Source organism: Lissotriton vulgaris, chromosome 2_1, assembly GCF_964263255.1.
Source record: "Lissotriton vulgaris chromosome 2_1, aLisVul1.2, whole genome shotgun sequence".
Lineage (NCBI taxonomy): Eukaryota > Metazoa > Chordata > Amphibia > Caudata > Salamandridae > Lissotriton > Lissotriton vulgaris.
The window spans coordinates 994,422,525-994,445,380 of record NC_141687.1 but is presented as its reverse complement, the minus strand read 5'-3'; positions in this window follow the sequence as shown (position 1 = coordinate 994,445,380).

The window sequence follows — 22,856 nt, the reverse complement described above, 5'->3', positions numbered from 1 at the left end:
GATGAGGTAGAGGCTCATGCAGCGGAGAAAAAACTCTCCTTTTTGGAAATCAAAAGAATGGGAGAATATGCTTACATCATATGGCAACAACGCTTCTGCTCATCCTAGGTCATCTCCAGCCACTAATGAAAGGAAAAATGAGGACTCAAAACAGGAGTCGGCATGGGCCACTGCCCTGGATATCTTACAAAAATCAGCCGATGCTATGACCTACCAAGCCAACAAAATGGATATACAAATCAGCCTACTAAACACCTTGGCAATGTACGTCGCCAATATTGACGACAAAATCACAAACCAAAATAACTTGATCCGACGGGCTCCAGCGGATGCTGAACCCCCGCGACAAGGCTACGACTGCTCACCAATTATAGAAAAACTAAGCACGCTGCCAGAGATGATGACAAAATTATTGGAGGACATAAACGAGAACACAAATAAAAGTTCCCCCCTTAAGGAAAAGTCCAGTAAATGAGGCCAAGGCGGCAGCAAAACTAAGGGCAAGAAGGGATGCAGCCAGGGCCATAACACCATCTTTAGAAATTCCATCCACTGGCGGCTCAACTGCTGACCTTCAAATACTCCAAGTCGCAGGCTAAGGAGAAACCAAAACCACTCCACTATCTCATGCAGATCAAGACTTAGATGATCTTAACAGAAAGGGGAAAAGACAAAAGAAGCGAAAAGGCCGCAATAAGAACCGTTGGCCCAGGCAAGAGCTGAATCTCTACCCACTGTTCAACATCCACAAATGACCAGATTCAATTGTGCAAAACAACCAAACAAATACAGACGAGAAAACCAAGGGGTTTCAATTGGGCAAAACTCCATCAAGTTGTGCAGATTCAATCGGGAAAAATGACCAAACCAGCACAGATGAGGCAATTAAGGGGATAGAAAACCAAAAAATTCCACCAAGTCGTGTCAAGCAGCATCAGACGGGCTCTTCACCCCCTGTGAGGGAAAAATAAACAGCAGGAGTGGACCAGGTCAACTCAAGCAAAGGGGGGGTGACAGAATCAAGTATTATCATCAAAGGCCCAGGTTTGGACCCTATGCCCTCAATAAGTGATGTGAGCCACAGGCGAACTAGGATATTAGAGTTGCCCGGAAATACTAAAGAGCAAAACCAGACTAAAGTCAGCAGCCACCACAAATCTTATCAGGACAACTGTTTACCATCGGCGCTGGACAAAGGAGTCAGGGCGAAAAAAGGATGGGATGCAACTCAAAAAAGTCCTAGAGCATTGGAAATATCGTCCCCCACACTTGAACAAAAAAAAGCGAAGGAGGGAATACTTGGACCCTGGATGGGACCAGCGCAAGCTCCAGGGGCGATAAGACCTGGGTCTCCAACCGGGGTTGATAGGGCCACTTCTCATGGAGCTACAACCATCACACTCCTATACCCAGAGTATAAGTCAAAAGGCAGTTGTGATATATTAAACCGCGGGAACATCATTAAGCTGATAGATGCCATCGGGCTGTCAAACGCTGTAAGCTCACAAGACATCATCTCAGTTGAATTCATAGCACCAGGACAGGGGCAAATGAATGAAACTACAAAGGCCACCTGGCGCTCTAGTGGGGTAACGAACAAGATCTTAAGCCACACTGAAATCCTTAACCAGTGGGGCATCACTATACTTCCCGGCAGGGAACCAGGATACCCATATGTCCTTCAGAAAATCCGACCAACTGACCACCCACGCATGGAAAAAAGAAATGTTTACTCAGTCTTGAGGTGTGTCCATTAAAAGATCCTGCACCTGACTCTGAAGATCAAAAGGCACGAGAGGGCCTGTACAAATCCAAAGGGGAAATGGAACAGACCTGTTCATGGTCATGGTTGGCGGACTCACTAAATTCAACCCGGCTGCTACGATGACAAATCATCAGTCAAAAGGAAAAGGGAACATGCCCACTAAGGGTCTGCTCTTGGAACATTAATGGCCTATCGAATAAACTGGGAGAAGAATCAATGATCACTTACCTTCGGTCATTTGGGATCATACTGCTACAAGAGACATGGCTGACAGAGTCGCAGCACTTAGAAGGGTTTAAAACTCACCAGATACCATCCACCAAAGTGAAATCATCGGGAAGAGGCAGCGGTGGTCTAGCGATTTTCATATCAACAAATAACGCAATTACTTCATGGGATTTTGCAAGTTCATCCCATTCTTTCCAGTCTGTGGGAATTTCCTTCAACTCCGCCCAGGGTCAGCCCAGAATCATAATCTTGCTGAATGTGTACATTCGTCCAAATTCCGCGTCCAGACAAAAAGTCTCAAAAGAGTTGATTGCGACAGTACTTAGAATGAGATCAAGGTTTCCGAAAGCGGACATTGTACTTTTTGGAGATTTTAACATGTGGTTAATGTCGGTTCTCAAAAAAAACGAAGTCACTAAAACAGAAGAAAGCGTTTGGGCTATACCACGACAGGATTGTCCTGAAAGGATGCACCCTACAAGGAAACCTATAACATCTTGGCCACAGAGCACTTAATAGGCGCTTCGCTCCAGATAAGCCGCCCGGCCTTTCATTCTTATCAAACACCGGTGCATCTCTAATCGACTATACTTTTGTCAATCTTTCTCTCCTGAATCAAGTAATTACCTTCGGGTTTGGGGACAGACCTGAGAGTGGTCATAGTCCTCAAGAAATATTGCTCAGTACCAGAATGATGCAACATGAAGAGGCGGGAACACTAGCTTTTGAAAGCTTTACGATCAACTTAAAACGAATAAAGTGCTCAGTTAAAAACTTACAGCTAGTATCAAAGGCGCTAAAGACAAGATAGAGATTACAGGTGAGGTAATTGAAGATCAAATTGACAATTGGGCTAGCTTTACAAGCAAGCTGTCAGCCAAATATGCAAAACCAACAACGCATAAGAAAGCGACGGGGCCCCAACAGTCGATCTCATGGGACCCAGTAATACGATCAGCGAAAAAGGGAATGAATCGGCTATGGCGGGAATTAAGAACAAAGCCAATGGATACATCACCTTAACTAAACTGAGAGGAGCTTGCAGGCATCTGAAGGTATTAAAAAGAGAACACCATAGGGCACACTGGAACTCCTTCTGGGCCAAACTATATCAAGACATAAGGTCAAACAACTCTGCAAGATTCTGGCGTACTGTAACCAGTCTTGGGGCCGTGTCCCAAAAGCTGCATCATCAAACATACTCGAGTCCGAGTGGTATTTTTTCTGCACACCCATTTCAACAACGAGGTCATTGGCACAAGGAGCAACAATACTTTAACAGAGTAGAACACAATTTCAAAACTCCTTCGAACAGGATCAACAATGGTCGAGCTTTCCCACAAAAATTTAAAAACCAATAAAGAACCAGAGGGACAAAAGCATGACAATCGCACTGAGTATGGCACAGGTTTGAAGGACCAAATCGAAAGGCAGATAAAAAAGGGTCGGAAAAATGGGGCCCCAGGACCAGGCGGTATTCGACCGGCTTTGTTCAAGGAGGACCTTGCTTTATGGGCATCCAAACTAGCTCCACTTTTTTCTTCCATTTTAGCAAAGGACCTCATTCCACCTTCCTGGCGAGGATCGATCCTTGTTCCAATCTTTAAAGGAGGGGACAAAAAATCCCCCAGCAACTATTGGCTAGTTCCTCTCATTGACAATGAAGCCAAGTACTTTTCAGGGATTTTGCTAAATTCACCACGGGAATGGGCTGAGGAACATACAATAATCCCCCTAAGCCAAACTGGCATTACAAGCGGGACAGGCACTATGGTTAACCTCATGGCTCTCTTGTGCTTGATAGATAAGGCGGAGCTTAGTACCAGATCGCTTTACATAGGATTCATAGATTTTAGTTCAGCTTTCGACAAAGTCAATAGGGGCAAGCTGTGGCAGAAGCTTGTAGATCTGAACATCACAGATGGTTTATTAAGAGCCTTACAACTACTGCATTAGGACACTTGGGTCAGGATTAAGATTGGCGACGGCTCCAGACTGTCAAGACCAATTTATACAACAAAAGGTCTGAAAGAGGATGTGTCCTGGCCCCCACACGTTTTAATCTATTTTTAGCAGATCTTCCGGAAGCTCTCAACAAAGTAAATTCCCATGCTCCCAAACTAGGTGGTCTACAGCTGTCAAACATTTTATATGCAGATGACGTGGTTCTCTTAAGCAGCACAAAGGTGGGCCTACAAAGACTCAAGGATGCAATTGCCGCATACTCAGACAAGAATGAGCTTGTGAAAAACAACAAGAAAACAAAAATCTTGGCAATTCGCCCAGGAAGACCAAAAAGGCTGACATGGGTCTTAAATTCTGAAAGAATTACAGAAGCAATGTGCCACAAGTACCTACGAGTGATCTTCAACAACAACGGAAGATACAAAACCCATCTGGGAGAACAAAATAAGAAAGGTACAGCACTAGGTTTTGCTCTTAGTTCTATCTATAAGGAATTATTCGGCCCAACTTTTGCTCCAACTTTACAGGTGGCGCAGGCAAAAGTCATACCAACACTAACATATGGAAGAGAGGTGCTTAAGGGATTGGACAGCGATCAATTAGATATAATTATAGCAAACAGTCTTTCACTTACCAACCTTCACTTCACCAGCGCAAATCAGGCTGGAACTGGGCATCTGCAATCAAACTTTGGGCAGAATGATGCATTTCCTAATGTGCTGCCGCAAGCTGAGGCTACACAAAGAAGGCAGCTTAGCAGAACACCTATGATCCAATCTAAAAACAAAACGATGGCAAGCGTGGCATCGATATCTGTCAAGTGGGATAAAAACCTTAGGCCTGAGTGATGCATGGGACCTACATGTCAGCCAACATGAGTTTAAAAGGCTAGCAAAAAAATGCACAAAGAAGCTTTCCTCAATGGAAGATAAGGCGAGCCATGCAAAACAAAGCCATGGTTGGATGACCCTCAGCACATACGATCAGCTGACACCTCAGAGCTACTTAACTTGTACTTTTAATGCACGCATCAAACTCAGACTTCTAAAATTAATATTGGGGGTGATTAACCTGTCTTGCTACCTCCCCAAATGGAAAAGAGAACAAGCCCCGGAGACATGTCGATTTTGCGGCAAGCACAGGAAAGATATAATTCATGTTGTGTGCCTGTGCCCCAGCCTCCTGAAAGAAAGAAGGCTTCTCCTGTGGAGGGCCTGGAACAATAAGGAAGTCAGATCATGCAGATCCGCAGTATTGGCCTGTGTTGACCCACGAAACACATATTTAAATTGCGCACTGGTGAGGTTTATGGACTGCGCATTAAAAAAAATAGGGAAGGGGAGAAGCCAATTGCCAGCTCAGCTGGAGGCGCGGACGCTTGGACCTCCATAAGAAAGACAATACTGCCCTGTGGGCACCTTGTGAAAATCGAACAGAACTCTAAAGGCCGAATCAACACAATTAACGGATTGTGCACTCCGGCTGGACACCTTTAGTCTGCTAAATATAAACCTGGCAAGAGCCATTATGAATGAGACAGTTTCTATAGGTGCAAGGCAAAATTAAGAGAGTTCGGACATATGGTGGCCTGGGAAATCTGTTTTTTACACTCACTACTGTTATTTAATAAGTTCATTAATTAAAAAAGTATCAAAATTGTTTTATCTTTTGTATTGCATACTGTGCAAAGGTTTTTTTTAAATCATGCAATAAAGTTTTTACTCACATTGACATGAATTGCAGGCAAACACCTACCACAACTACAAAAAATCGAAAAGACCTCCACATGAGTGATCATGAATGTCCCCGGCTGCACCCATAGCATCCACCACCTGATACATCTACACTGCCTCAATATCAACAAAAGGATCACCTTAAAGCGTCTTACCCTCACTTACAAAATACTCTATAACACCAGACTAATCTACCTTAACAGCAGTAATCCTAAAGGGTCAATTTTGAGCTTAAAATTTTGCCTTTAAAAATATTAGGTAAGAATTTGGTAACTCTTTGGGCAAACGTTGCTTAAAAACTAATTGAGTATCATTACAATGTGTCCAACCTTTCAGACATTTTAAATAAACAATGTAATGTCCAGATGTGGTAGAAGGTCCATCATGAAAAATAATAGCAACAGCTACAAAACTTCTTCCTGATATTGAACATTGACCAGCTACAATTTTTTTATTAAAGTTTATAATTTTCTCCCATCAGCTCTACAACGTTGCAGCATTAAAATAACGTACTGTCCATATCTTTGTATAAGTAATGTTGATGACATTTCTGATTTACATTGGCTACACTCCATATTTTGACTTGCTCCTCTTTTTAGATTGTTAAAAGACACTGATTCAGGTCAGGTAAAGTCAAATATATGAATCTCTCAGTGTTTATGTCAGTGCTACATGTAAACAAACAATTTTGACAGTCGTGTTGCCATTTATAAGAAAGGCCAAAAAGGTTTTCAATATCTATACCTTCATCTTCCAGTACACCAAGCATAAACATTAAAAATTCCTGACAATCTTGCTGAATATTCTGCGTAAATTGAGTAGAACCAGAACATGTGTCCAAAACATTTCGAATATCAGAAACACTTTGTATTTTACTTTTATCAATAGTACATTTCTGATAAACAGAATTCAACAATAAACAGAATCTTTTGTCCCGATTTTCTACAATTTGCTTTTGCAAACTTTCAACAACAAAAAAGAACATTAACAACTACATTAGCATAGCAATTGACACCACAACTATTTTCAAACCGATAACCAACATTCTCTTCAAGACTGTCCTTTTTAGGTTTCGACCTGTGGCTGGAGCACGCAGTGCTCCGCCCAGGCGAAAGCTTTTGTTTCCTACAGTTTGGGCTTAGTCCCGCCTCTGTCTTTCATTGGCTAGCTCCATAAATGGAGGCTAGCCATTGGAAGACATTGTCTGTCAATCATTCTTTCCCCTCGGAACGCGATTCGGGGGCGTTTCCGTGACTTTTTTTAAGTCACGCCCTCTCCTCTTCCCATTGGCTGGAATTTTACCTTCCAGCCAATGGGAAGGGGAGAGCACGCAAACACGCCCCCGAATCGCGAAACGACCTGTTGCTGTTCCAGTCCCGCTCCCCCCCTCCCTCCGCCTGCAGCTCTCCTTAGTCCCGCTCCCCCTCCTCCCTCCACAGCTCTCCTTAGTTTCGCTCCCCCCCCGCAGCTCTCCTTAGTCCCGTTCCCCCCTCCCCCCTCCCTCTGCCCGCAGCTCTCCTTAGTCCCGCTCCCCCCCTCCCTCCGCCCGCAGCTCTCCGGTAGTCTGCTCTTGCAGGTCCAGAGTTTGGTGAGGAAGGCGGGCACATTGCTGGAATACCCGTCCATCGCCAGGGATCCGGGGGGCTCCTGCATCGTCCTGTCCCGCGGGTCACACTATCTCCATGCCTGTCAAAGTCCCAGCCCGAGTGCGGTAGGTCTATGCGCGCGTGAGAGACAGCAGCCAAGGAGGGTGGGCGAGAGCGGGAAAACCATTGAGGTATCCAGGTCACACTGGCAGCGGCAGCGTCAGCCACCGATTCACCAGAGAGCCCGCTGCTCGCGCTCTTAAAAACGCAGCATAAACGGCGAGCATCATCCCCTGCAGAGAACAATGCACAGAATGGAAGTGCACAGCCGCCTGCCTGACAAAGCTTTGAATAAACATGCAGCGTCATGCAAAGAGAACGTGCTCATGCACCCCGGGCACAGGACCCGGCGCGGCCATTCAGCACAAGGCCTCCCTTGGCAGGCGCACAGGACTAAAGCGCCAGGGTATGCTGGCTCGGGACGGAAACGTGTACAGCCCTGACAGATTTTATGTGAAGTCTGCGTGGGACAAGCTGTGGATAAGTAGCATGTTTATGTGCAGTGGGTACCATCCACTCTTATGGTGCATGCCTGCCTTATGATATATCTAAGTAACACCATTAACTCATTCGACAACTTTATTTCGGTCACAACGGACCATAAAAGTGCATAGTAAAAATACATACACTACAAGGACTAAGATAATAAATGTAGACTCCACTTGAAATACAATAGTAAAATACAGATATTTACCAATTAGAGCAATAGCTCAATGCAATAGCATAAAACCTGATTAAACATTGAATTCATTATCGAACGCTTGCATTATAATTAAGACAGAATAGTTCCTACTGTTCAATGGCTACATTGATCAATTTCCTACGTCTATGCCACATTCCATTAAAAAAAACGGGAGACTGCGAAAATAATAGGGGGGGTACGTATCGTACTTTAACACTCAAAACGCTTGGGCTCAGTATATCCAAGTAACACCATTAACGGCATCCCCCTTCCCCCCGCTGTTCTTCAAAACTGACATTTTGTCCTCCTTGCAGACGTTTCTCTTCATTAAACTTTGTTAATTTCTGTCCCTTTCCTGCTATTTGTTTTTAGAAACGAAGTAGTGCTGAATCCACTGATGTTTATCTAATGAAGATACCAGGGGAGCAGTGGCCAGGTCTAGAGTGGGGTGTTTATGTAAATCCTCCACGGCACCAGGGTAAAAACCTTGGGCATAAACTTTGTGTATCTTAAATAAATGAAATGGTCAATGGCACTAACTTGCCATGTGGCAACTCTGAATAATTGGAAAAAGGGTCCCCTTTCATGTCTCTGACATGAAACGAAGCAATGTCCTCCTTCTTTCGCACCCACAACCCTGCCCAATTCCCAGAAGGAGGTAGCTTAGTCAGTTAGACTGGATTCGGGTTGAAACTGAGCCGTCGTTGCCATTGAAATGACAAAAAGGATGAAAATAGTGTTAAATTTAAAGAGCTTCTCTGCGTCACATAAGAGTGATCCAGTCCTTTGTTTATTCTTGGCCTGTTTTGTGAGAGAGGAAGAGGAAGAGTAGGTGTATACAAACTCTGCAAAGTTTTATAGAGACTGTGGTGTAAGGGCTGCTAATCCGAGTGGAAACCCAGCCATAGACACTGCTAGCCCAATTGGAGGCCCCGGACCCAACTAAACACACCTGAGTCCATTTATTAGGGGGACGTCACACCCTAAACACCCCCCTCCCCCGGAGCTCTGCCCCTGCATACCCAACCACACACATTGACCAACCCACCCACCCAAAAATCAAGCAAAGGCAGCGGATAAACAATAGGCTTGAGAGGACACACTCATGATCACTTTGCTGTTTTTTTAGAAGATAGATCCCTAGATCCCTAGGAGGGAGCTCCCATTTGTAGCTTACTTGAACAGCTGCCTTAGGACCCGACTGCCGCATGCAGAATCTGATCTTAATCAAATTGTTTTTTTTCGGCACTTTAGATCCTTTGTTGCTCGCATTTCTGTTTATACAGTCAATTTGCACAGTAATCTTTAGGGAACTTAACAAAAGACCTTACATCATTGTTTGGGGGCGCTGGGTGTATACTGGAAAGCACTGTCACTTTAATTGTTTGAGACATGTGCTGCTGGTTTTTAACTTTCATGGAGTTCTTTTATTAAGCCTTGAATTGGCATGGGACGTACCACTGAGCTTCATGTAGTGTGATATATGATTTCATATTGATTTCATCATATCAGCTTATACAGGGTGCAGTTTTTGTTCATTGAACTCTTGCATTTAAATCATAGCTCCTCTTGCAATTATCTTTAGCAGAGATTTCCACTACTCACTTCTTAATTATTATAGTTGTTGTGATATACTTATATTTGAATCTACTTGCATTTTTTCCCCAATTTGTGTTTTAGCCTTTTTCTGCTTACTTGTAAAATTAATGTATGGTTTGAAATGATTCTAATTAATCGTGCAAAAGAATAAAAACTGGGCACCTTTAGAAGCTGAGTCTACAATTCAGTGCAAGAATCCTACCGGAGAAACTGAAATATTGGACATGCTCAATAAATTCCTCCAGTTAATATCTTAGTCCTACCTCTCAGTAGTCAACGGGCTATTCACACCCTTAAACAACTCTTCTATGCGTGCTCTGTGGACTACGTTGCAGCATTTGACAGGATAGGTTCCCATTATGAAGTAAATTGACTTCGTGGAGTATTTCACCTATTATGGTTAATCTAATTCATTTTTAGGTTTCGACCTGTGGCTGGAGCACGCAGTGCTCCGCCCAGGCGAAAGCTTTCGTTTCCTACAGTTTGGGCTTAGTCCCGCCTCTGTCTTTCATTGGCTAGCTCCATAAATGGAGGCTAGCCATTGGAAGACATTGGCTGTCAATCATTCTTTCCCCTCGGAACGCGATTCGGGGGCGTTTCCGTGACTTTTTTTAAGTCACGCCCTCTCCTCTTCCCATTGGCTGGAATTTTACCTTCCAGCCAATGGGAAGGGGAGAGCACGCAAACACGCCCCCGAATCGCGAAACGACCTGTTGCTGTTCCAGTCCCGCTCCCCCCTCCCTCCGCCTGCAGCTCTCCTTAATCCCGCTCCCCCCCTCCCTCCGCAGCTCTCCTTAGTTTCGCTCCCCCCCCCCCGCCCGCAGCTCTCCTTAGTCCCGTTCCCCCCCCCCTCCGCCCGCAGCTCTCCTTAGTCCCGCTCCCCCCCCCCTCCGCCCGCAGCTCTCCGGTAGTCTGCTCTTGCTTTCCTAGTTAAGTTATGTTCTGTTGCTGTTTTTTAACGCGTGAACCGTTCCCCGGGAGTCCTTAAAGTTGAATGCTGATGAACCTCGGATCCCCAACACCACCACCTGTGAATGGCTACAGGCTCCCTTCGGGCTCGGAGTATCCCGCCCACTTGTAAAGGACTGATCCAAGTCAAAAGGTAGGTGGGGGAGTCTGTGTTACGTCACCGCGATATTATTTGTTGTTTAAACTTTTGCTTGGGGAGGGGAGGCGGTTCCATTGTGGTGTACAGCTCGTTGTTTATGTTCAATTTTTTAGAGGGAGAAGCCGAGGAGTAAAGCATGAGATTGTATAATGAGGATAGCAGTTCCCTCCCCGCTTGGGTCCTCCATTGTCCCGGGACATAGATTCCTGGCATTCCATCTGGGCTGCGGAGAGACGCACCAAGACCGGAAGTGAAGGGCTCCTTGTGACAGCACTCCCTTTCCTTCTGTTTATTGTGGCGTTGCTGGGCCTGGAGCTTTGAGAGCTGTCCCCCATCCCCTCTGTCCGTCCCTGTGCACGGCCCGGGTGCGCGTCCACGCTGTTGCACCCGAGGTCGCCCCCTCCTTTTCCATACAGATGTCAGCCAGCTGTTAACCCTCTCTCTTCCCTGAACAAACCTGCCTATTATGCCCCTACCTTCCCAAAACACCGCCCACTCCATGTGCACTGCGCCCCATCGTGCGCTTTACACACCACACCCCTCTTCACTCCCTGCGCAGCACAACTCTCACATAGTCACAGCTGCACAATGAGTGGACTCTCCCTTGGCACCCCACCCTGCCCCCTGACCCAGGCGTCTATTTTCCATACACACACCACCCACTCTTCCGCTGCACACTGTGTGTGCTCCTTTTACAGTGCTCCACCTCAGTCTTCACACACTGTACACTCTACGTAGCCTTTTAAAATGTTACTCATACGTTTTTCAACAGGCTGCTCCCCAACATTTCCTCGCTCCCTCCCTGCATACCATTACCTACTCTTCCCTCTGCATAATCAATCCATATTTTCTCGTAATCCACACCCGTGACCCGGCTGTTTCTTTTCTTGGTACACTGCTTCCAACTATCTCCCTGTCCCAGACCTTCTCACCCCTTTACACATAACTGCGCAGTGCTCTTGCCTTGCCCCCTATCTGTGCCACTGCCAGCCCCTTCCTAAGCCCTAATGTGCAAATTTCGCCCAGTCATTTCCTTCACACTGCCTGTTCCTATGCCCCTTAGTTTGCCCGTTCCCGCCCCCCTCCCGCTGTCCGTGCACCCGTGCTTAATGCTTGTTATTCATGCATTTATTGTGTATTTCACGCAGCGCTGTGCTATTGTGTATGCACTATTGAACTATAAAAGTTGTGCAACTTTTATTGGGTATTTAAACACACAGGGTGCTTCCCAGTGGGTGAGAATGGAGTAACAGAACTTCTCAAGTAGGGAGCAACGTTCACATACGTTACCGCTGCAACTGGTAGTCAGCCAACTGAGCTATCCGACTCCCAATGGACCCATGACGTGCCTCGTGCTCCCTCCCAGACCACAGAGGAGCTGAACACTTTTCTGCCTCCTCGCTGGATCTTGCTCTGGCGCGATGCACGTAGCGCTCACTGCAGGCCCTGAACCCCCGGAGCTATCTCGCGAGGACTGGTGCCGCGGGTGCCAGGGTCTGCATGGAACTGTGCGGCAGGGAGTCCATCGCCGGGCAGCTGGCACACCCCAGTTTCCAGAAGGGTGTGGGAATTGGAGTGGGAAGAATGCGCAAATGCGCCTGGAAGGTGGTTCAGTTAGCTCTATGCGCTATGCAGAAATGAACTCCCACTAAAGATTATCGTATGCAGATTGTGCCAACAAAAAACTCTAAATGTGCCGCATGCACAGACAATTGTGTCCATTTTGCAAGCCCAGGTGGCCGATTGTAGGACACGGGGTCCACTTCGGAGGTTACTTCGGGGTCCTGTTCCATATTCATCATCTGAAATAGTGTGTCCAGTGTGTTAAGGTGTGCCTGACTGGGCGCAAGAGTAGATGGGCACATGTGGGGTAATATATGTGGGTACATGTTGGGCTGTTAGTTTACTTGTGTGAGGGGGGTCTGGATTATTGCCACCAGTCTAGAAGGCCTCCTGGTGAGCGCTCCTTCCGGATTACGAGGCAACATATCAAATATGAGAAGAAGTTCATTTTTCCACATCTGATGAGAATACATGAGGATTGTGTCCAGTTCCAGAGGCCTCAGCTGGACCATTAGATCTGCTCTGCTGGGCACATCTGAACACATCTGGAGTTTGGTGTCACTTGTAGAGGTACCCTCGGGGGTGTGTTGCACAGTTGAAGTATTGTGTCCGGTTCTGGAGGCCTGTTCTGGGGCGGTGTGTCCATGCCTTCCCGGCCACACCCTAGAAATTGTGTCCAGTTCTGCTGGCCTCTTCTGGGGCAGTGTATACAATTCTACGTGTCTTGTCTTACGAATTGTGTTCACTTCTGGAGGCGGTAGCTTGAGTAGTGTTTCCAGTTCTGGCGGCCAAATCTAAGTCTTGTGTCCAGTTCTGGGGGCCTCTTACGTACTGTGTTCAGTTCTGTGGGTCTCTCGCATATTGTGCCAGTTCTGTGAGCCACATCTTACGTATTATGTCCAGTTCTGGAGGCCAGATCCTGGGTATTGTGTCCAGTTCTTGAGGCCTCTTGCATATTGTTAGAAACGGGACCCTGGCCGGTCAAGACTCGCGTCGAGGTCAGTCAGGGATCACCATTTCTAAAGTCAGGGCAAGGGAGTCACACACCAAGGCAACCCCCACTCGCCCTCTAGGTAACGTGGCGCGAGCAGTCGAGGCTAAACTTGGAGGCGGTATGAGTTAAGTATTTGCGCACGCACCCCAGCAACAACACCCAAGGCCCACCACAAAGGAAAACTCCACACAAGGATATATAAAAAATAGCCTTTGTATTATAATAAACAAAACACATTAGATAACACACGCAAACTCTACAATGTGCCAGGGGCACGGGCAGAATTTACAAGGGGAATTATGTACAGGACAGGGCCACATGGACCACTGTCAGGGGTAGGCACTTGTTAGAAATAATACTTGTAGGTATACACTTAGGACGTAAACATATAATGATTATAGCACAAAAATAGTAAATGCAACACTCATCCAGTAACCACTGGAACAAAGTAAATACCTCCTACGCAACCCTAAAACACTGTAGGTAATCACGCAGGTAACTAGGACCTTCTCATCAGGACCTAAGGGAGGAATACCAACACCTAAGCAATTCACTCTTAGCAAAGGGAAGGAAACCTAAACATAAAATGCAACATCACTAATCCTCTATGCAGGTTACTTTTAGCAAAAGGGGATAAACATAAAATACCTAATCAGGTCACTTTTAGAAAAGGTAATGGAACATAAACAATTGCACATGAGGTATTAAACACAGAGGTGCAGGTTAGAACATATTGCGCAAGAATCACATCATCAAGTACATTACAATGCGCAGGGTGCACATAGCACAACACTCAAAAAGGGTCCCTCAGGCCAACTGGCCTCGAAAGGGGCGGAATGCCCTGAGTCTCAGTGTCAGGGAAGCTGCGCAGGCAGCACAGCACACAAACCTAAACGTAGCAACTGTCCACTAAGTGCTGGACAGTTGTAAATAAGAGATGCACAACGTTGGAGCCAGGAGGGCTCAAGAACAAGGGGGGGAGACACAGCGTGGGAGCCTCGGGGCTACAACCAACTAGCTGCCTGTGTCCCCCTAGAGCCTCTCAGGGCTCGCTGAACAAATGTGCAATGTAGAGCTCAGCTCTCTAAATCAATAAAATGCCCCCTCGAGCCTCGGGGCTCGTAAATACAGGTAGGGCAAGGAGCCTCGCCGGGCTCGGCAACAACTGTGGCCTCTGGAGCCTCTCGGGGCTTAAAAAGGACCAATGGGGGCGTTGGAGTCCCTCACGGGGGACTCAAGAACAGAATGGCCCCTCAGAGCCTCGTGGCCCTCGCAGCACAGATGGGGGGGCGTTGGAGTCCCTCACGGGGGACTCTACCTCCACGAAAAATGCCCCCTGAAGCCCTCAGGCTTCCTAAAGCAATGCGCGCAAGATCGCGCTACGGGGGAGGAGCGGACACCGACAATGTGTCCCGCGGCCCCTCTCCCTCCTCGGCACTCACCGGCTGTCTCAGGGCGGGCGGGGCTCCTCTCTCCTCACGGGGAGCCTCCCAGCAGCAGCGCGGGGCTCCTCTCCACACGGGGAGCCTCGCGGACACGGGAGCAGGCTTCCTCGGTCTCCCGCCTGGCCTCGTCACGCCGTCCTTCTGCCTGACTTCCGCCGGGGCCGCAAATGGCAGCGCGGCCCTGGGGGTCAGGAGGCGGGACTTCCGGGTCGCTCTAGGCAGCGGCCCGGCAACAGCTTTCAGGGCTCCCGGGCTGCGGCGGTGAACACGGGGCAATGCCGGGTGGGCACCGGCTTGAAATAAAATCAGCACAACGGGGCAATGCCGGGTGGCACCGGCCTTCAAATTAAAAATAAAGCGAGGTGGGCACTCGCTCCTCAAAAATCGGCAATATCGGTCCCAATGCCGGGTGGCACCGGCAATGCAAATACAGCGCTCCCAAGCGCTTAGGGACTACAGAAGAAGCGCGCTCAGCGCTAAAAAGATAAGCAAAGCGCTATTGAGTGCTGGGGCACCAGGAAAGCGCTCCTAGCGCTATAAATCAAATTCAGGGCGCCTCCAGGCACAGGAAAGCTCCAGCAGGGTCTGGAAGCAGGCAGAGGGGCAAAGCAGGGCCAGAGCCAGCACACTGGGTCTCCAGGCAGGGAGACAAGCCAAGTGGCGGTCCTCTTGGCCCCAGCAGCAGCAGCAGCCCCCTCTGGCAAGATCCTAGGCAGAACCAAGAACAGGGCAAATTGTATGGGGACACAGCCCCTTCTTATACAGCAAAACCCCTTTGTCTCAAGGGTGCAGGGTGGGGGAAAACCAGTCGCAGCTGGTTCTGAAGTACTCTGTTTACCCCAACCACCCTCTCTATTCACTGGCAGGGCTAGGGCCATCAGTTGCACTACAGGGGGTGGAGCCAGCATTGTCCGGGGAAAGTCCAGGCCCATCAGGGACCAAGTGCACTCCTCCCAAGCCATCAAGCATGCTGATCTCACACTCACCACCGGGCAGACCCATCCAGCCTTCCTGGAGCCAGGCTCACCAGCCAGCTCCAGCCAATCACACTGCAGACATATTTTACAGTAATATGCCAAGTCCCAGAAATGGCATTTCTACTCAAGACACACACATGCCACATACACCATTGCAAAGCATTCATTCCCACGAACACGCACATACCAAATTCGAGCATGCACTCCCCACGCATCAGGAACTACTAGGGACACAGACATTCCCCATGCATTCCTATGGGAGAGCAGGCCAGCCTAACTACATGCACACACTTTACTCTGGGGCACAGAGAAAAAGTGCGCACAGACCAGAAAATCATACATACATATCACAGATTAAAAGCAAAAAGATTAGGGGTGAACCTGCCATAAGGGCCAAGTCCAACACAACCCCCTACCAGCCAAAACGCAGGGCAGACCAATCACCACCGTGATGGGCTTCCCTGCTTGGGGCGATAAAACACGGACGCGGGCCCGCAACTGCAGGGACACCCTCCTGTTTTACGCCACTGTGAACCCCGGGGGTTCTTTCTAAAGCTACTGTAGGGACTAACTGGATTACCCAACTGGTACTCTCCAGCTGCCCTCGGCGAGGACCAGGCCCTAGGCCACCCAGGTGCCACTGGTTCCTGCCAACTCACCAAGTGGGGGGTAGTAACCCCTGGCACATAACAGCCATGCTCCACTTTTCCTGTCTGCAAGACAGGGCTATACTGCCACTGGTTCTCCAGCCTAGGGTCTACAACCTTAGGTGGACCAGGAGTCTCAGGGAAGGCTCTCCTCCCCTTACCTCTTCTCCTAGGGTTCCTCCTCCTCCTGCGAGGGGTACCCTCTAAACACCACTCTCCCAACCTAGGGTTTAACCCCTCAGGTGGTACCGGGGTCAGAGGTGGGCCTTCCCACCCTCTGCACCCCCTTCCAGAGTCCTGCTCCCTCCCAACCGGGGCGGTACCTCTGGAGAAAGAACTGGTTAGGACACTGCTTACAGTATTCCCACCCTTCAGGTCAGGCAAACCCTGAACCTGGACCTCCAACCTCCGGTCTAGAACCTTTGGTGGAATCACTGCCTGGCACTCCAGGACTTCTGAGGACTCACAGGTCACTCCCAAATCACTCTTTTCACTGGACTTCTGTACTCTCCCTCCTGGAGCAGTACTGCCAGACTCCACAACTACAGAAGCTCCGCTCACAGATGCTCCAGGTCCCCCACACACTAGGAGATCTCCCTCAAGTGGACTAACAGGTAAGCATAGGTCCCCACCCTGGTGTTCCCTAAAGAAACCATCCAGGCTCTGAGGCAGGGCTTCGGGCATCTGGGGACTCTCGGTCTCACACTCACTTCCGCTCCACTGAGACAGACAGCAAGCCCCTACACCCTCCTCACTATACTGAGATTACACAGCCCAGCCGCCTCATTGCGCGCTTACTCGCGCTGGACCCACGCGCCTGCATTTTAATCACTGCTTCATGCTGTACAACACTAACCCCTCTTTTGTTGTGCAGGTCCCCTGGAGCTGTCTTGTTTTATTCGCGCCGCCTGCTTTTAATTTTCTTTCGTCTTTGGAGTGCGCGCTGGGACCCGTCCGGTCGCGCTGCACCTCCACCAGCTGATTCCGCCTCCCGGCCCGCCCACTGCAGCCGAGCAAGGTGCTGCCTGGGTCGTGACCTGGTGAGCCGCCATCTTGGGTGAGGGAGTAGGCGAGCGGTGCAGCACTCGGCCCCTCCCGCCCTCGGCCTTATAAAATGGTCCCTCCTCATAGGGAGCGCAGCGGACGGGCGCAGCGGGCGCGCCGTCATCGCGCCGAAGTCGCGCCTAAGTCCCGCCCGTCTGTGCCCGTCCGTGCACAGACGGGCGCAGGGGCCCGAGACGCTGCCGCTCCCATCACTTACAGCGCCGAGGCACTTAAAGCCTTTCAGTTCCCCTCCTGCCCCCTCCACCCCATCACTTGGGCTCGTATCACCTCCCTGGAAATCATGGGAAGCTCACCCCCTCTACTAGGGGCTGTCACACTTGCTACCCACGAGTCAAGCCTCCGCGTTCTGTACCTCAACACTCGCTCCTTCATTAGGCACCAGATCGACATCTTCCTCTTACTGACCACCGAGAGTCCGGATATACTCCTACTCTCGGAGACATGGCTCTCGGAAGACTCGCTCCCAGACATTCTGGCAGCGTTACCTCCCGATTATTACATGCTGAATGCCAATCGATCTGGCGGCCGTCAGGGAGGAGGTGTTGCAGCAGTAATCCGCAAAAACTTGCAACTCGTCTCCACCTCCTCGCTCATTCTCCCTGCAGTTGATAACCTTGTGGTCAACCTGGGCACGAAAGAAGGCGTTGTCACGCTCGTGGTGCTATACCGCCCCCCGTACCCTATGCCTCTTTTGTCGAACAAATAGCCAACCTCACCACCTCCTCCCCTCGTGTAGCCATTTTTGGGGACTTCAACTACTGGTATTCTCATCAGGACGCTGGCCCTCAGGCCACTGAGCTCTTCGAGGCCCTCTCGTCCCTTACCCTAAAACAACACATTGACGCCCCCACACACACCGGAGGCCATATCCTCGACCACATCTGGACCCATGGGGTCAAGCTTTCCCACCCGGTGATCACCCCCTGCATCTGGTCCGACCATTTCCTGGTAGACGCCACCCTCACCATTACTGGCCATATCAGAGCCCCTCCCTCTGAGGGTGGCATGGCACGAAAATGGAGGGCTGTAGATACGCAGGTCCTCCTTGACCTCCTCTCGAAATCCCGCCCTTCCCTCTCGTCTGACCTCAGCACTGACAAGCTAGCCCATGACATCTCTCACTGGCTTGTCTCTGCTAGCGACATCTTAGCCCCCCTCACCAAATTCCCTCGGTCACGGCACAATCACTCCCATAAGTGGTATAACCCCGATCTTAAAAAGCAACATCTTGAACTTCGCCAACTGGAGCGTAGGTGGAGAAGGGACTACCACACCTCTAGCAGGGAGTCTTACTTGGCTGCGCGCAACAAGTATAAGAAAGCCATCATTGCGGCCAAATCTACATATATCGCGGAAAGAATCCTCTCTGCACCCATTCAATCCAAAGAAATTTTCAAAGTGATTGGGGAACTCACTACTGACACCAGGACTCTCCCTACCCAGGCCCCTACCCAGGAATCTTGCAATGCCCTTAGCCACTTTTTTGTTGAAAAAATTGTTATGATTAAGGACTCTATCACCACCCCTTCTCCTGACGCTGTTTCCACCCCGGTCCCCCATAACTCATCCTCACTTCTACACTTTCCTATTCTTGACTCGACCACTCTAGCAAAACTAGCTACCCGGGTCAAGTCTGGTTCCCCGGATGATTGTTGCCCCCCGTCTATACTGCGAGACATCTGTCTCTCTCTTCCCGAAAGCATCCTTCCATTGCTGAACTCGTCCCTTTCCTCGGGCACGGTGCCTGGCTCTTTTAAGGAGGCCGTTCTAGTTCCTCTCCTGAAGAAGCCAGGGGCCGACCCATCGGTCCCTGCCAATTACCGACCTATTTCCCTCCTTCCCTATTTCTCCAAAATCCTGGAAGCTCATGTTACGGCTAGCCTCTCACAGTTTGTCGAAAATTCGAACTTCCTGGAACCCAACCAAGCCGGTTTCCGACCCGGCCACTCCACGGAGGCAGTCATCTTAGCCGTGCTCGACACTCTGAGAGACAATGCTGACAAGGGCATCCCCCAGGCCCTGGTCTTGTTAGATCTGTCGGCCGCATTCGACACGGTGGATCATGACATCCTTATCCGCCGTGTCGAGCAGGCCGGCCTCCAGGGCCCGGCGCTGGCCTGGATCCACTCCTTTCTATCTGGTAGGTCTCAGACGGTCAGTCTGGGGACCTTTCGTGGACCCAAAGTCTCCTCCACTTGCGGTGTCCCCCAGGGTTCTTCTCTGTCCCCTCTCCTTTTCAATCTCTATCTTCGCCCCCTTCTTCTTTCTCTGAGGCAGTGGGACGTCACCGTCTTTAACTACGCTGACGACCTACAACTCATCTTTCCTCTCTCCACCCCTTCTGCTGTCTCTAATTTCCACTCTGTTATGTCCCACATTCTTCTCTGGATGAGCCAAAATCAGCTTAAGCTGAATCCTGGAAAGACAGAGCTCCTTCTTCCCGGCAGGAGCTCCATCCACTGGGGTCCACACTTCTGGCCTTCTGGACTTGGTCCTCCCCCTGTCCCTGTGACATCTGTGAAGAGCTTGGGTGTCATTATTGACTCCGAACTCTCCCTCAAGGCCCAGGTGGGGGCAGTGGTCTCGTCCTGCATGTTTCAGATCCGCAGGATCAGGAAGGTTGCTTACCTCCTGTCCCCCGCTGTCCTACTCCAAGTCACTCTGGCCTTAGTCCTGTCCCGTTTGGACTTTTCCAATTCTCTCTATCATGGCCTGCCTAAAACCCTGCTTCACAGGCTACAGGTCGTGCAGAACCAAGCGGCGCGTCTTGTATTCAGGACCCCCAAATGGCAGTCGGCCAAGCCCCTCCTTGCTAAACTGCATTGGCTCCCTATCAATCTCAGGGCAGCCTTCAAGATCGGCTGCCTAGTATTCAAGTCCCTTACTGGTTCTGCACCTAGCTTTCTGAAATCTCTTACCACCCCCTACTGCCCCCCCCCCCGCACTCTCAGATCCTCCCATCTTCACCTCCTGGTCATCCCACCCTTTAAGCTTACAAGGATGGGAGGCCGAAGCTTCTCATATCTTGCCCCTACATTCTGGAATTCTCTTCCTTTTTCTCTCAAATCTGTCACATCACTTGTCCTTTTCCGTAAGTCCCTTAAAACCTGGCTCTTCCCCCAATCTGGATAAACTCTAATCTGCCCCTCTCAGTATCCCAATCAGCGCCAGGAAACCTACGGTGATAGTGCGCTTTACAAAAACCTCCTAACATAACATAACATAACATAACTGAGACCTAGCTGGGCTACTCTCACCCTCCTCCACCACGCTGGGTTGGAGAAAACCTGACCCACTATTATTGGAATCACTCACTAGCGGTGCTAAGGAACCTCTTGCACCTTCCCATCGGTCGGCTTCCTCTGCAAGCTCACATGCACTAAACGATCCAAACTTCAACAGGTGCTGGCGCAACTCTGGCACACAATAACTGAGCAGGTGCTCTGTGACAACCATGCAAAACAATCCGCCAGACTTGTCGTTCACGTGAGCCTTTTCCCAATCAAACAGTGCTCCACAACACTCATCTTCAAAATCTTCCCAAGACTGATGATGCAGTTTCCTAAGTCTCCTGAACTTCAACCCAAACTCTTCTGCGGGGGAAACAGGCAACATACTCGGGGAACTGGGAGTGGGACTGTCTACACCAACATTTAAAAAGCTGCCACCACTGGACTCCACCTTCCCTGGGGAATCCAGACAATTACACATGCACTCAGGGGGTAACCTACTCTCTTGGGCTACCTTCTCCCTGAACAAGGCCCTCTCAGCCTCTAGCTTGGCATGCTCCAACCTGAGCTGTTCCAACGCTAGCTGATACTCCCTCTCTTCCTTCCTATCCAAACACTCCTCTGGGGACAGGGAAAGGGACGGGGCGCTGGTACTGACACTGGACCCAGCAAGGGACTCCCTATCTATGGGGTCATCACTCTCTGCTGACATCCATCCACTGTCATCACCATCCAACTCACATTCATCAACAGAATCTTCAGGGCTCCCCACAGACTCACCACCCTCATGGCGTGCGGCCCGGGCCCTATCTCTCTCTCTGTGCTCGAGATCCCACTGATCCTTTTGCCACTGGATCAGGCTGTCCCTAAGCTGGGACTGAGTAACCAACTCACTCACCTCTATGCCTCCCTTTTCGCAGAATGTAATGTAATGGACATTTCTACCGCGCTACTTCCACTCCAAGGAGTATCTTGGCGCATTACACAACTCAGATGGAGAGTTGGAAAGGAAAAAGATGTCTCAATCTCTTCACACACATTACACCAGGGTCCGGCACACGGCATCAGGCAGAGAGAAGATCCAGGTTTTCAATGCCTTCCTGAAGGAGGCTTCTTGAGAAAAAGACCGCAGGGAGAGGGGGAGTTTATTCCAGGCCCTAGTTCCCAAAACGAAGATGGATTTGCCACCTTTAGTGGTCAGTTTGAAATGGGGTGTAGAAAGTAGGTTCTGGTTTGTGGATCTCAAGTAACGCGCTGGGTGGTATCTTTTGAACCCCTTCTGTAGGTAGGTTGGTCCACGTTGGTGGAAAGCCCTGAAAGTGATTAGGAGAAGTTTGAATAAAATTCTCTTCCCAATTGGCAGCCAATGCAAAATATTCAGGGCTGTTGAGGCTGACGATCTGCGGGGCAGACGCAGTACAAGACGGGCTGCCGTATTTTGGACCATCTGCAATTTGTGGAGAACGATCTTATTTGCTCCAGCATAGAGTCCATTGCAGTAGTCTAGCCTAGAGTTAATTAAGGCCACTGCAACTGTTTTCCTGACCAGCTCTAACCTACTGTATCTAAACAGACTACAGAGATCAAAAACTGGCTCCATTTTGGCGGACGTCCTCGGGAAAAGTTTGACACAGGGAACCTGGGGGGTCTGAGCTAAACAGGAGAATACAACCACAAAATTCAGCAAGATTCCTATCTCTCAGAACTTGCACTCCACTGTCCAGCGTAACACACACTCATTCACACACAACCCTCCCCTCGGACTGGTAAGGCAGTTTCTACCACCCCTGATTTTCTCAACCTGACCACAAGTGACACAGGTACCAAACTCTGGGAGCAGGGCGGGGAACAAGGTACAGGACAAAATACAAATGACACCTTTCAGGAGAAGAAAAACTGAACTTCATCTAAAAAACAATAATCCCCAAAATGCGGTTATCTAAAAAATGCAGAGCTTTGAAGTGTGGCCTGTCGCCACTGTGGTACAGCGCAAACACAAATCCTTATCCTCACCGCTTGCCGCCAATGTTAGAAACGGGACCCTGGCCGGTCAAGACTCGCGTCGAGGTCAGTCAGGGATCACCATTTCTAAAGTCAGGGCAAGGGAGTCACACACCAAGGCAACCCCCACTCGCCCTCTAGGTAACGTGGCGCGAGCAGTCGAGGCTAAACTTGGAGGCGGTATGAGTTAAGTATTTGCGCACGCACC